This window comes from Equus quagga, chromosome 10 (assembly GCF_021613505.1).
Source record: "Equus quagga isolate Etosha38 chromosome 10, UCLA_HA_Equagga_1.0, whole genome shotgun sequence".
Taxonomy (NCBI): Eukaryota; Metazoa; Chordata; class Mammalia; order Perissodactyla; family Equidae; genus Equus; species Equus quagga.
Genome location: NC_060276.1, coordinates 119,975,422 through 119,991,601, shown reverse-complemented (window position 1 = coordinate 119,991,601; position 16,180 = coordinate 119,975,422). Strand labels below are relative to the sequence as shown.

General features: G+C 36.1%; 1 long non-coding RNA gene across 2 annotated transcripts; it reads left to right on the top strand.

Annotated features, from left to right (window-relative positions):
* Positions 1 to 217: 217 nt before the first annotated feature.
* Positions 218 to 7,222, top strand: LOC124245685 (uncharacterized). 2 transcript variants are annotated; one of them, XR_006890304.1, is made up of 7 exons: positions 218 to 362; positions 828 to 967; positions 2,973 to 3,043; positions 4,810 to 4,920; positions 6,077 to 6,174; positions 6,342 to 6,371; positions 7,016 to 7,222. It is a non-coding gene; the product is annotated as an uncharacterized LOC124245685 (long non-coding RNA). The 2 variants fall into 2 exon arrangements; XR_006890303.1 differs by having other exon boundaries at positions 7,012 to 7,222.
* The last annotated feature ends 8,958 nt before the right edge of the window (positions 7,223 to 16,180 follow it).

Genomic DNA, 16,180 nt, shown 5'->3' with positions numbered 1-16,180 from the left:
GTATTGTGATTTCTCAACTATTCTAAAGGTCAAATTGCAGATCAACTTCAGCTTCTATAATCTCATTATTGACACAAAATATTGCCATAAAATCTTATCACTGCCAACCAGGAGATTATAAGAAGATTTATACATAACCAAGGTCTTAAGATTAACAACTGTTTGTTCATTACGTGTCATGTTAACAGATCAATACTATAAAAAGTGGTGCGAATTCAGATTCACTCCAACAACTAGCACACTCTTAGCTTCTCCAGAAGAAGGACAACGAGCACGAAGAAGATGAAGATTCTCTGCTGACTCTTGTACTTGGTGTGGTTTGTGCTGACCAGGAACCTCAGTCAGAGACCGATCACTCACTGGTAACAAGGGTTGGCTGATCTGAGAGAAGGACTTGGTGGTGTGTGTGTGCGTGTTTCTCATTCTTTAGTTTATTTGGGTGGATCTGATTTTATACACACCTTGGTCTATGCATCTATGTAAGGATAAAACAATCCTTCTGTCTTTCAGCTCTTTACGTTCTTTCATTTTATTTTTCTGTAGCTGAAAAAAACTAATGTGCCAAAATGTAGCTATGAGTTGTCATGGTATTTAACGGCATTGTTGTAGCTATTTCAAGAAGCTCCTCATTCCATGATTTATATTTGAATACAGATTGTTATTTCATTTCATAACTTTCTACTAGGTAGGGATTAGAACCCAACTTTGCTTAATATCAGATTTATCCTTTCCTCTGAGGTAAAGTGGAAGCAATGATTATGATCGGTGTTGGTCAGAAAACAAAAAAGAGATTGACTAACATGTCTTATCGGAACTTTCATTTTTAGACTCCAGGAGAATGGTACACCACTTCCATAGCATCGGATGACACAGAGAAGATACAAGAAAATGGCCCACTAAGGGGTTATAGCCGTCGGATTGAATGTATCAGCAATTGCAGCGCAGTTGCCATTACTTTCTATCAAAAGTAAGCAAAATCTACCTAAACTTAAAGCAATGAAACTGTTGACTTCTGATATGTGTTCTAGTCTCAAATTTGCAGTGAAATGTCTGGATTATGTTCAAAAATTTGAGTCTCTGAACTTGATTCATAAAATGATGTTCTTAGTTTGGTGTTGCATCCTTGTCCATGAGCATGAACCCCCTGCAGATTAGTATGCAGCTATTTCTTAGAGGGCACATTGGTTGAGCAGCTCTATTTGAATTATGTAATTACTAATAGAGCGATGAAGGCAGTAAGGAAGGAATCTTGTCTTAATAGCCTGAAAGTTATGGCAATGGCAGTCATATCCCTAGGATCTGTGTGTTTGATTCTTCAGAGTTTTTACACATATTGAAAATAGATTATATAAAGTTTCTTTTAAAGTAAACTTCAGTGTAAAGGGCAATACACAAAAGATTATCCACCTGACATTTTGATGGCAAGTTTCTACCAATAAATTAAGACTTTCACCCAACAAGTAAACATTTATAGAATGTTTATAGGAGGCATTGTGCTAAACATGGGAATAAAAAACTGACAAAGAAAATATATGTCTCACTTTGACAGTTCAAATTTAATCAAGGTCACAGGCATCTATGTTTAAAAAATAAAAAAAAAAAACCTCAATGGTAAAGGTCATACTGAAGCATGGATAAGTGAGTACCTATTGTCAGTCATGGGAGTGAGAAATGGTTCTCACAAGGGATGGCATTTATTCACTGAACACTGAATGAAATTTTAAACCAAGAATCAGGGAAGGAGAACAAATGTGCAGAGAGGCACAGATCTATTAAAGATCACTGTGAATTCAGAGAAGGTTGGATTTTCAGCGTGGTCATGTACTATGTGTGTGAAGTAGACTGCAGAACACTAAACTGAAAACAAAACTCAGATTTTGTTCTGGAGAATTTCATCTGCCAAAATGTTAATTTTATGTTTATCATATGGGAAATCAGCTTGGACGTAGGTTTTAAAATAAGGGAATAATAAAATTCATTTTCTGTCTAATCATCAGTCCTCTAGGAACTCATATGGTAGAGAATGTATTCAGGAAAACAATTTTGGGGAATTTTAACCATGGAATAAGTAGATATAACAATGAGAAAAATTAACATTTTAAGAAAAATTTAGAATATGAATACAGACTTTAATTCTCAAGTAAATGCTGAAGTTTGAATTTGTCTGTCTGTAAAATGGTGATACCACTAAACCAAAGTAGAGAATAACATACAAGGTGGAGAAAAATAAGTATAAAATAACAATAATGCTGAATATGAGCTATAAGTTTGAGATGTGAATAATGGATTTATAAACACCAGACATGTGCATGGTGTGTGAATATATATATCTATATTTATTTCTATGTCTATGTTTGTGTCTGTGCCTATCTCTGTCTCTCTTTCTATCACTATCTATCTCTATTTGAATCTTCTTGCTAAATAAGTGTAACCTGAATTCATGAAAGTTGAAGAGTTAGCTTAGAGAGAGTGAGGACTTCAGAATTTATAGGAGCATCAACGTTAATGGTCGAGGCAGAGAAATGATTTGTGAAATAGAGAAAGAGGAAAAGGTGGGATTGTTTATAAAGATGAGAGAAGAGCGGTAATCCTCAACATAGGGTGAGATCCTGCCGGCCCTTCCCAATGGCTACTTGGCAGTATTTGGAGACGGTTTTGATTGTCACAATTAGGGGTAGGGGCTACTGGAATATAGTGGGTGGAGACCAGGGATGCTGCTGTACATCCTGCAGTACACAGGACTTTGCTCCCACCACAAAGAATTATCTAATTGCATATGTCCGTAAGTGCTGAGGTTGAGAAACCCTGAAATAGAGTAAATAACGCACCAAACAGTGTGGAGAGACTAAATGAGTATAAGATGAAAAACATCTATTATTTTTGGCAGTTAAAATGCATTGTAACTTTTGCAGTTCCTCAAGTGTCAAGGAATGGATGGGGAATAAGGAATGTTTTGTTTGTTTGTTTTTAAGGATTAATGGGGAATGCCGGAAGTACATAGTAGTGGGAACAAGCACAAAAGATGATATTTACAAGGTTGACTGTGAGTACATGATCTTTTCGGATGAGTACATGTTTTCAAACCATGAAACGTGTTCAAATTCATGGTCTTAGCTCCATCCAAGACATCTATATGTCTAGATCCTACAACTATTTGTACTACTATTTACAAATGCAACCTTGGAAAAGACACTGAATTTTCCAAGCATTCATTTTGTCACACTGAGTCAGGCTAAGGTCCAAGTTTGGAATGTTGCTATTGATATCCGAGAAGAAGTCCCAGAACATTGACTTCATCTGTTCCTCAGACATGGGAAGGTGTTTAAAGTTACTTAAACTTATATGAATTCTGGGCTGGCCCAGGGGTGTAGCAGTTACGTTCACCTACTCTGCTTCAGCAGTCAAGGGTTCGTTGGTTCAGATCCCAGGCACAGACCTACACACTGCTTATCAAACCATGCTGTGGCAGGCGTCCCACATATAATGGAGAGGAGGATGGGCACAGACGTTAGCTTAGGGCCAATCTTCCTCAGCAAAAAGAGGAGGATTGGTGGCAGATGTTAGCTCAGGGCTAATCTTACTCAAAAAAAAAAAATTATACTAATTCTTCTGAAATTTTTCTATCTCTTATTTGACTAACACAATCAAATTTATCTATAACTAAATTCTTTAAATATTAAAAGTTGTTTATTAGATAAAGTGTTTAAGTATGATCTTATTAATTTAATTCCCAAAGGTAAATATAAGAATAGTTAAATACTAAAAAATTTCAAACCAATTTCTACATCATTTGAGTGTTAGTTGAAAGCAACGAGGGCATTAGGACAGACTTCTATCTGCATAGTTTAAAATAACTGTAACATGTGGCCTAGTGGTAAAGTTTGGCATGATCTGCCTCTGTGGCCTAGGTTTGGTTCCTGGGTGCGGATCTACACAAGTCATCAGTGGCCATGATGTGGCAGCATCCCACATACAAAATAGAGGAAGATTGGTACAGATGTTAGCTCAGGGAGAATCTCCCTCAAGAAAAAAGAGGAAGACTGGAAATGGATGTTAGCTCAGGGTAAACCTTCCTCAGAAAAAAAATAATAATAATACGTAATAAAATAAATATATAAATAAATAAATTTCATATGTCAATACTGAAATATTAAGTGACTAAATGTCTAAATGTTTGATTTTTATGGGAAAAAATGTACAATGTGGTGTTCTAATCTTGGTTTGATTTTTTTTTAAATCTTGAATATGAATATGCAGCAACAGGATCTAATTGGAATACAATTACAGAATATATGTGTTCAACACTTTCCAATCACCTCATTAGTGTTTCTCTTTTATTACCTATTGTACTAGAAAATGATATGTTTTGAGTATGTATTAACTTTTATTTTAACATGTAAGTATATATAACCACTTTTTAATAATAACTGTGCTTGACAATTGGGTCACAAAATTCCTGAAAATTTAAAAATCAGTTCTTGTGAGCTGGTATGAGAAGGCTGCAGCCCACCACCTATCACATAGTTATAGATACTACAATAAGGAACTTTGCTATCATTAATGAACTGTTCATGTTTAGCTAAGTTTGGAAGACTAGAAATCTTCGCCATTTTAAGAAGATGGGACTATGTAAAAAGCTTCTTTAGTAGCTCTCTTAACTGATTCTGACACATTGCAAGGAATGTTAGTGAGACATAGATTATTGTTGAAGGAAGGGTTGATATCAGTATGTTAAAAATAAGACATGTCAAAATCCAAATGAAGAAAGTTAACCATATTGAGTTTTGAATTTTTTTTTTCTTATCACAGTCTTAGGTGAAAATTATTTCCAATTTATTTTTAAGTCAAGTGACAGCTTGGTAATATACGGTGAAAATGTTGATGACGAAGGCAAGGTCACACTTGTGACTGAACTCCTTGGTATGTATTACAGTTTATTCTATACAAATTAAACATGTTAATATTATTTATATTAAGGAGAGAAGAAAGTATATGCATTACTTTTTTATTAAGCACACTAGTGCAGAAATGAGTTAACGTGAGAATTCAGACTTCATGTTGAATGAGTCAGAGATGCTGAAAGGTTGTGTACTGGTAATGAAGAGATGTATCCACTATGGGGCTCTATCAGATGGCTTTTCTAAAAATTATACACACTTATTCTGAAGATCCAATAAATAGTCCAAGGTGGTCCATAAGGTTATTGCCAAATATCACACATTGGTATAGCCAGGTTCTGTCACCAAAGTGAACCAAGATTTAAAATTTGAGTTCAGCAGACTAAACAGTTTCCAGTCATGACTGCATTTGTCTCAACCACAAATGCTTTATTTTATCACAATTGTTAAAACAGTACCTAAGACTTGAACCTGTTGCTCAGCAAATAAACACTAAATCATATTGCATCCTTCAAATTCAGTGTTCTCAGGCAAATCAATCATTTTGACCTCTGGCTAGATCTACAGGGCCATTGATAGATGCCTTTGAGACTTTTTGATATTAGAGCCACATTTGACATGGATGGGGGTTGAATCTTGTCTTTGACAATGAGAGTGATTTTTTTTTCCTATCAGCAAGTGTGATGGAGCTAGTACACTTGGTGGAAAGTTCAAATCATTTTTTCACATTCATTTAATTAGATTTCAAGAATATCAGGGAAGGGATCCTAGAATGTAGATAGAGTTGAAAGGAACAGTTAGAGTTTGGAGGGCTTCTGAACTGTCAGGCCTAACCATTACCTTCTTTGGATGTACTTTTGGAGACTGTATCTGATTTGGAGATTCTTGAGCTCACTGGACAAATGGACTTTAATTTTCTTAGTAGCCCTAAGAACTGGAAAGTAACGAAATCTGAAATATTTGGACTCCACCACATGGCACCATCTGAAGATCTGATCTGCACATTCAGGCATCTCACTTGAAAATTACATGGTTGAGCAACATTAACGTGCTGAGGGAAGGGGGAGTGATGGTGATGAGATTTATCAGACCCAGGTTTCTGTGTCCCAGGCCATGCTTTAGAAATTATGATGAGTTCTAATGGACATCTTTCCTACCTTATTTGCTATGAAATGTAGCAAAAGAACATAGTGTCAGTGAACAAGATTATCAGAAAAAGAACTGACTGAGGAGAAGGGTATTCCAGCAGAAAATATAGAAGACATCATCAACACAGGTAAAGTCCTAGAGGATAAACCTTATCTGAAATGAAAACACAGCACTATGATTCTTGGTTCAAATTTCCTATTCAATCATCTTTTATGAAGGTTGTTATAAAATAATCCTTAGGAATACTGAGCAACTTCAATGATCAGTTTCTTTCCTCTTCATTCTCTTTCACAGATGACTGTCCTAACTAGGAACATCGGTTGAGTAAGTAGAAACAAGATACATACACCTTGCGACTTTTTAATAGGTTAAGACTTTTTGTTCTTGGGGTTATGGCTTTAAGTATTGAGTAACAAAGCAACCCATCTTCAAGGGTGGCAAAAGCTAGGACTTATCTAAGTGTGTGGGTTTAAAATATCCAAAAAAATAACACTAATCTAGACTATACAGTGGGATTCTTTACTTTAAGGACAAAGGGAGGAAATTTTGTGAGGCACTGTACTGTGAAATATAATTAACCCTGGTGAATTCCAGTGTGAATAAATTATCTTGCAGTCACAAACTCTGTCATAATTATAAATAAGATTTATAGAAGATATGAGTGATACAAACTTACACAATATATAATTTTCTATGTCTTGTAGCCATGACTATGTACCTTAGAAATTCTTAACATAAGTCCTGATTCAGGATCACTCACAACTACTTATAACCTGTGGACTAGTTCCACATAGATCACATACGTGCACATACACAGATGGAGTTCTGTGAAATGAGTCCTACATGAGAATTCCTCCACTATTTTCTACAGCAATTGCTTTTATCATTTCTTTCCCATTCTCAACAATATCATATCATTAATATCGCTCAACTATGTTTTTAAATGTTTTTTTACATGCCTAAGGAAGACAATGACATGGAGAATATAAGCAACGTCATCTCCAATGCATCAGAGTCATCGATACAAAGATAAAATAGCCTTTTCTTTCAAATTGTAATTTCTTCTTCCCTGGGAAATCATGATCCTGTCCTCGTGACTTTACTTCCAGTCACCTTCTATGCCCTGCTTGATGTTACTGGATTCCTAACTGATTAAATAAAGTGATCAATATGCACACATATGTGTCTTTAAAGAAAGGTACCATATTCATAATGCACAGAAATACCTACTTGAATGGAACCACCTAGAAAATTGGGTTTAAAATGAAACAAGAGATAATTCTGTTTAGGATTAATAGTATAACTCCTGGAAGTATCTTGGTGAGGGGGAAAATATGAGCTAAAGCATCATGGATGGTACTTTTATAATGCAAAATAAATTTCCCACCAGACAGATGAGACTGGATGGTCACACTACTTCAAAAAATAGCCTCTGTTTTCCAAACTGACACCAGAAAACATCTCAATCATTATGTGGTTGAGCAGCATTAATGTGCTACCAGAGGATGTGGATAGGGATTTAGCAGAATGCTGTGTAACATGACCAATGTCGTAATTTAGAGAAAGTCCCTACTAATACCTACTAATATAGACTCACCACTACTCATCTAGCTATAGCTCTTTCCTGGAGAGAGAGACTTCGTTTTTCCTTAGAGTATGATTATTAGTCATCAAAGGTGATAAGTAGCCAAAATTTGATAAAAGGCTAAGTCACAGGAAGAAAATCAAGTTAAGATACAAGACAAAGAACTTGCACACATAATGCACAAAACCCAAAGACTGTGCAGAATCCCATTATGATGAGAACCATAGCATCAGGATACCTACACAAAGCAATGGTCTCTTTTTAGGTGGACAAAATACCTAATTATCTACTAGCAGTGAACAAAATGTTTACGATGTAAGAGACCTGCACCTTTTAACCAAAATCTACCGATGGGATGCGTTAAGGGAGCAGCTTCAGTTGGCAAAAAACACAAAGGTTGGTATAGGACTTCTGGAATAACTAAATGAGGAGCTCAGAAAATTCTCTTCTCTAAGAAACAACTCTGAAACTCACAAAATTATTAAATTATCAAAGACAACCATTTCAGAATTCTGGAGATTAATTAAAGGCATACAACAAATATGAAAAACATTTACTCAAGAAAAACTACTGAACGTTGACAACAAAGTATAGGGTCTATGGTGTTTTACTTGGGGCTGCCACTGTCCTATCCCTGCCCAACAAAGGCCAGCAGCCTTGCTGTTTATGGAGTGGGCTGACTTTATTAGCAGCTCTGTATAAAAGTCCCATATCAAGGATGTTTCCAAAACAAGTTGTAAATGATTGGTGGTAAGTGATGGGAAAGGAGAGCATCACGGTTACATAAAATGATCATACTTTTGGAGGAGGCAAGAGACTAGGCAAAAGTATAAAAGAGAAATATGAGAGATGAGACAGTCCTGGACAACTTTGGAAACCTGTGGCATATTCCTGGGGATTTGGAAGGCTGTATGCATAGGCAGGGCTGCAACAATGCCTAGGAAAGACAAAAGAGGGCAAATCAGTAACCTACTCACTCATGGCTCATTGTAAACTGTGTGAACTTTGTACATATGTTGCAACTCCCATACAGGTCTCCTGGGACAGACAAGATGTTGGCGCCTTGTTGATAAAAGTTGTTTAGGAAAAAGTGAACAATCATTGGTTGAGTACTAAGCTATGCTGACTCAGAGCCGACCCCTAGGAAGTCAAACTTAAAAATAAAAACAAGAATTAAAGGAAAAAATAACTGAACAGAGACTTTGGTGACTGCACACTGTTGGGAATGAAGATTCTACAGAATTAGTACAGGCAAGTCACTAAACAAAAACATGAGGTTTTGTGAGCTCCTCATTAAAAAAAAATAAGATAAAACAAAAAAATGGATGCAATAAAATTCCCAAGGGAAGTCAGGATCCAGATTTGATAAACTATAATGATCTAAAATCTCAAACTTTAAAAGAAAATAAAAATCTACTAGATATGAAAAGAAAGGGGAAAGGATAGCTTATAAAGAAGAAAAAAAAGTCAATGAAAAGGCCCAGATATTGGAATTATTAGAAAAGATGCTTTAAGTCAGCCATTATAAACATTCACATAAGTAAAGGAAACGATGTTTAAATAATTAAAGCAAAGTATAAAGTTATAATGTACCACAAAACAGGCTTTTGATAAAGAGATGAAAGTTACTAAGAAAAAAAGAAATTGAGCCTCTGTAGTTGAAAATTATAATAAAACGAATGAAAAATTTACTAGAGTGGCTAAGCAGCAGATTTGACCTGGAAGAAAAAAGAATCAGTAAATCTGAAGATAGGTCAATAGCTATTATCCATGCTGAAGACTAGTAAGAATAAAGAATGAGGAAAAATGAGCAGAGCTCCAGAAACCTGTGGAATATTATCAAGGGTAACAACATGCATGTAAATGGAAGTTATAGGAAAAAAAAGGGAAAGAAAAATAAAATTTATTTGAAAATGTATTGGCTGAAAACTGCTCAAATTTAATTAAAAAAAACTATACTTCCAAAAAGCTCAGATATTCCAAGTAGGACAAACTCAAAGACATTCTCATCTAGATATATCATAGACAAATTGTCAAAAGCCAAAGATAAAGGGAAAATCTTGAAACCAGCAAGAGAAAAATGACTAACCAAGTTCAAAGGAACCTGCAAATGATTGCAGCTTACTTCTCATTGAAAATGAAGGAAACAGAAAACAGTGGGATGACATACAGTCAAGTGCCACATAATGATGTTTTGGTCAACAATGAACCACATATACGACAGTGGTCCCATAAGATTAGTTCGATATAGTCTAGGTGTATAGTAGGCTATACCATCTAGGTTTGTGTAAGTGCACTCTATGATGTGTGTACAAAGATGAAACTGCCTAACGATGCATTTCTCAGAATGTATCCTTGTCATTAAGTGACACATAATGGTAAAGTGCTGAAAGAGAAAAAGAAAAAGAAAATTCTACATCCAGCAAAATGATTCTTCAAACAAGAAGGCAAAGCAAAGACATTTACAGATAGACTTATAGAATTGGTTATTAGCATACAAGTCTTAGAAGATATACTAAAAGAAGTCTAGCAGGCTGAGAAGTAATAACATCAGATGGTAACTTGAATGTTCATCAAGAAATAAAGACATACAGACTACTGGTAAAGGTTATTACATAGATAAATATAAGAGAGACAATAAGTATATATTATACAGATTTATATCCAGGAGAAAATTCGAATAAAAACTTACATCTAACATTTAAACCTAATGATGAAAGGTTATGCTTTAGTCCACATATCAAGAACAAAACTAAGATGTCTGGGTGAGAATGATGAACATCTCCTGGTGATTATCAGGAGGGTGAGGGATATTGGATCATTGTCTGACACAGAAATTTATTTCCTCTTTCTTACAATGGGCAACTGCACAGATAAAAATATAAAATGGTATGTAAAAAGATGCCTAAGTCTGAGAGCAGAGGAAAAGAAAATCAAAAGGAAGCAATCAGAATGAACGTTAGTCTTGGCATTTTGGGGTGGGAAGAAGGCAAAGGATAAGCAGGTCAAAACATTATTATTATGTTTTGTTCTTTATCTGAGTCTTCTTGAAAGGTCAGAGAGTAGAGCAAGACGATAATTTGAGGGCTATGAGGACTCTGTAGAGAAAGATCTCTTATGTCAACACTGTGGATTCCTTTACTCACCTGATTTGTAAATTATTCATCATACAACCATTTTTATTTCTTACAAAGGAAAGAATTAAACATACTTTTGCCTGATGTTATATTAGAGAAAAAATAAATAAGTAAACATGCATATATAAAAATAAGTCTAAAAATCATCATTCTTTTTTTCCAACTTCTGTAACCCAACTTGATCTATAGAGATAGAAGAAATATCTTCTCCCTTTTAACTTTCAAAAATTAAGGAAGAGGGCTGGGGCCAGCCCCACTGTGTAGTGGTTAAGTTTGGTGCACTCCACTTCAGTGCCCTGGGTTTGTGGGTTTGGATCCCGGGTGCAGATCTACACTACTCGTCAGCCAAGCTGTGGCAGCAACCCACATATAAAGCGGAGGAAGATTGGGACAGATGTTAGCACAGGGCTAATCTTGCTCAGCAAAAAAAATAATAATAATAACATAAGGAAGAGGGTAATCATATCCCCTCCCACAGTGGTTTAGGGAAAGAGTTGAGTGTATGAATAGATAGTGTGTTACAAATTATAGAATCCTATGCAGAGGTGAAGGAAATAGGAATATCTACAGAATTTGATTATATATTTCATTAATTTCAAATAAAGTGATTGGCTATATAGAGGCAGTATCACCTCAGTGATGTCAATGAGGCTGCTTTGTAGGAAGAGAGAGAATTTTAAATATTTTTTCCTCCTGATATCATAGACTCAGAGTAATGATCAAATTTCCTGGATTCATTCATGACATCCGCATTCTGCCAGAGGTATTTGAGTCCTTGGCTGACCTGTTAATGAAGGAACATAGAACACCAGGAATTCTGAGGAGATTAGTCCAAGAAATTAAGCATCGGAAACTACTAATGCTGCTATTTTTTCTTTTTGTTGATAAAAATGATAGTCATTTGATTTTAGAGCTCCCATCTTCCTATTCTTCATCTAGACTCAAGAGTTATTTTCTTATATTTGTAAAGCAAGAGTAAAAATTATAAAGATGCTTTGTTCTTTATGTGACCTGGTAAGGCTGAATAGTAAGCTGATTTGCTTGTGAAGAAATGGGCATCCCAGCTTCCCCAAAATAACTCTGCTATTCTTGGGACTGACCTGCTGACTTTCATAATAGATAAATACAACAGTAGATATATCACTTACATATTATTTTTTCTCTGCCAAGCACATAAGCTTTGTATAAGCATGGGAACTATAACATATATATTTGTCAACTAATCTTTCACAAAAAATTTTAGAAAACCAAGCTTAGGGCCAGGGATGGACAAATTCAGGTCATTTAAAATCAATGTTCCCAACGAAGTCTCCAAAGTTACATAACCTTGAGCAAGTCTCACAGTCCCTTCTGACCCTGGGGCATAACTGAAGACTAGGTGTTGACTCCCCAGTGTCTTGGCATTGCTACCTGCCTTTAGAACCTGTTACGCCTCAGGGCATTCTCTGTTCTCTCTGTTGTTTAGCAAGGAACACAAAGGATATTTCCACACAAAGGAACACAAAGGAGATGGGCTGAGGCAGACTCTTATGTACCCACTAAGTCTTGTTATTTTCTTAAGATCTCTGTCTTGAGGAGGAGTGGGAGAGGAAGTTTTTCAAAAATGGCATATGCCCATCCTGTTGAAGCACTATGGTATGAGCAGGGACTGTGGGCATCACTTGAGACATGCAGAATCATTCCCAGTCCAGGACCTAGCTCTTCTATTAGAGATAGGCAACAGATGCAGTTAGAATTCTGCAAGGTCACGGGATTGAACGACTGAACATATTGAAGCCAGATGCACACTCCTGCTGCCAGCCTCCAAGGTCAGTTCAATGCCTCTCAGATCCCAACTCATTTGGATGCTGTATATACACGCATATAATGAATGACTTGGCATCAACTACAGAACCCTTTAAACTGCTAGAGTGGGTTTTCTCAGCTATGGCAATATTGACATTTGGAGCTAGATAATTCTTTCTTAGGTTTCTTGAGCATTGTAGAATGTTTAGCAGCATCCCTAGCTTCAAGCCATTAGATGCCAGTATCACATACCCTACCTTCTAGAGTGTCAACCAAAAGTGTCTTTAGCCATTGACAAATGTCTCCTGGGAAATGTGCACAATTGCCCTGTTATGGAATCCATATCTAGTGTCTAACTACCTGGTATGGTGGCCCAAATAATAACTGAATTCTTGATGGAAACAAGAACTAGAAAACAAAGTAAAAAATAAAATCTTTCTTAATGGAAAAAGAAATCCAGGTCAGGTATACATGCTGTGATATGAATCAGAACATAGACCACCCATGGTTGAACAGGAATTTTGTGTCTGCCTTTCAGGGGATTGATTGATGCAACTAAATTCTATGGCTGATTGTGAGTATTACGGCTGTTCACTGGACAGCAGGGATGGTTTGGGCTTAAGGATAGCAAATATGATGAGTGCTGATGCCTCCTCTCGCATTCAACAGTCCCGTGACACTCTGGTATGCACTCATTGCTCTCTGCTCACTCACTCTTACTGCAGACATTCAGCGTTCCTCCAGTGGACCATTGGCACCACATTGGTTTTGTAGACAATCGTTTTTATATCTACTATTTATCCTGCTCCAATGTCAGTAGTGTTTCTCAAACTAATATCGTTTAGGTGCTCCCTTTCAAATGAAACACAAAACAAAACAAAATCCCTTTTTGGATTCTAGTTGTCTAAATAGTAATCTTTAAACTTTTTATCAGTGTACAGAAGACTAAAGCATGGAGATCTGCTATGACTGAATTGTGTCCCCCCAAAATTCCCATACTGAAGCTGGTATAACAAAGCACCACAGACTAGCGGGCTTAAATAACAGGTATTTATTTTATTATAGTTATGGAGGCTGGAAATTCAAGACCAAAGATGACCACTTCAGGTGGATAAGTTGGCTAGGGAATAAAGTGAGGGTGAATCATTTATTTTGAAGAAATAGATGGTGAAGAATATCCGACGGTATGGAAAGATGGATTGAACAATGCAATGAATACATCTGGCAATTTAAAAAGTTATTTGTGAGCTTGCTCAGTCCCTTAAAGCCAGATATCTATGCTCTAAAGAGTGAATGTGGAAGAAGAAATAAAGAGTACTTTTTCAAGGAGCATTGAGAAATAGCTATGAGGCAGTTCAAACAGGAAGTCACAGGCTTGAAAATAATAGATTTTTGTATTTATCAAGAATGGCATATGCTGATGATAATCACAGGAATATCAAATAAACACTCTTTACATATTTAGAGCTTTAATAAACACAGTGGGGCTATTAATTCAAATTTTTTCTTCAGTGGTATAAAGGAGATTGAATTATATTCCAAATATGCATTTTTTTTCTCTCATGGCTTTAAAGGAGCCTAAACTATTTTCCAAATATCTCAAACTTAAAAAAGCCGAGTGTCTATTTGATAAAAAATTAATATACATAATCAAAGGTACTAACCCTTACCTCACATAAGACATTTAAAAAGGCAATAAATATTCAGGAGCAGAAAATATCTAAGATACAAATGAATAAACAGCATATCTGACCTTTTGCCCAAGCCATCATTTAATCATATTAAGAATAGCTCTATTTTCTTATTACCCATATTAAGTCCTCATTTCTGTTTCAATTTCTCTTATTGCAATATTATATTCTTTCTTTGTGCTAATCATCATTTTTTTAACCATCTATGCCTCCTTTCTCTTTTCTCTTTCTTTATCTGGACTTTTGGCAGTGATGTAAGCAGGAAAAAAGCAACAGAATTGGGTGGTCTTATTTTCCAGAAATCATTTTAACTGGAAATTGCCCAGTACCCAAATCGGTTGGAAAAAAATCATGGATAATCTACTCAAACCAAGTTCCAGCAACAGCTAGTAAGAACATGTGACATGAGTTCTACCCTCTTGTCAAATTTTTAAGTGCACAACACAGTACTGTTAACTATAAGCACAATGCCATACAGTAGATATCTAGAACTTACTTATCTTGGCTTAATGAAACTATATACCTGTTGAATGGCAACTCTCCATTTCTGTCTCCCTCATTCCCTGGCAACCACCATTCCACTCATTCTTTCTTTTGAAACTGGGATCTCGAAGAGCTACCTGAACTCCCATGTTCACTGCAGCATTATTCACAATAGCCAGGATATGCTAACAACATAAATGTTCATTGATGGATGAATAAAGAAAATGGGCATATATATACAATGGAATACTATTCAGCCTTTAAAAAGAAGGAAATTTGGACACATATGACATGGATGAACCTGTAGACATTGATGCTAAGTGAAATAAGTCAGTCACAGAAGGACAAATACTGCATGATTTATATTCTACTTATATGAGGTATCAAAAATAGCCAGCAATTGCTTTGATATACAACAAGAGAACAGTCAGATCAAGTACTGTGCCTTAGATTTAAGAATCCTTCTTAGGGGGCCGGCCTGGTGGTGCAGCAGTTAAGTTTGCACGTTCCACTTTCGGTGGCCCGGGGTTTGCTGGTTTGGATCCCAGATGTGGACATGGTACTGCTTGGCAAGCCATGCTGTGGCAGGCATCCCACATATAAAGTAGAAGAAGATGGGCATGGATGTGAGCTCAGGGCCAGTCTTCCTCAGCAAATGGAGGAGGACTGGCAGCAGATGTTGGCTCAGGGCTAATCAAAAAAAAAAAAAAACACAAAGAATTCTTCTTAGAACCAGTTCTCCATATTCCATCCTCTGTTAAACCACATTACCACATGTGTGGACAGTAACATCCCAGAAGTTCAATTTAACTGAGGGCTTACATTTCCCCAGAGCATCTCAAGGTATAAAACTCTAGAATGGGTTTGCATAAGATCTTCATATGAGGCTAGGGATGTGAAAAACAGAGCTGTTTTCACTTACTGCTTGTTGGAAGGATTTCAGTGGAACAAAAGGATGGACAGATTTGAAAGACAAAGTCTAGTGGCTCATTCATTGCAGGCTTTTATTGTGTGACTATACGTAAGAAAGATGGGCCTTCATCCAAAAACAGCAGGTTACACATTCTTCTCAAGTGCACATGGAACATTCTCAAGGATTGACCATATTTTGGGAACCAAAGCAAACATCAATAAATACAAGAGAGTTGAAATAATATCAAGCATCTTTTCTGATCATAACGCTATTAAACTAGAAATCAACTACAAGAAAAAAGCAGAGAAAGGTGCAAAAATGTGGAGACTAAACAACACGCTTCTCAACAAACAATGGATCATTGAAGAAATTAAAGAAGAAATCAAATATTATCTGGAGACAAATGAAAATGAGAACACGACATACCAAATCATTTGGGATGCAGCAAAAGCAGTCCTAAGAGGGAAATTCATCGCAATACAGGCTCACCTCACTAAACAAGAAAAAGCTCACGTAAGCAACCTCAAACGACACCTAAC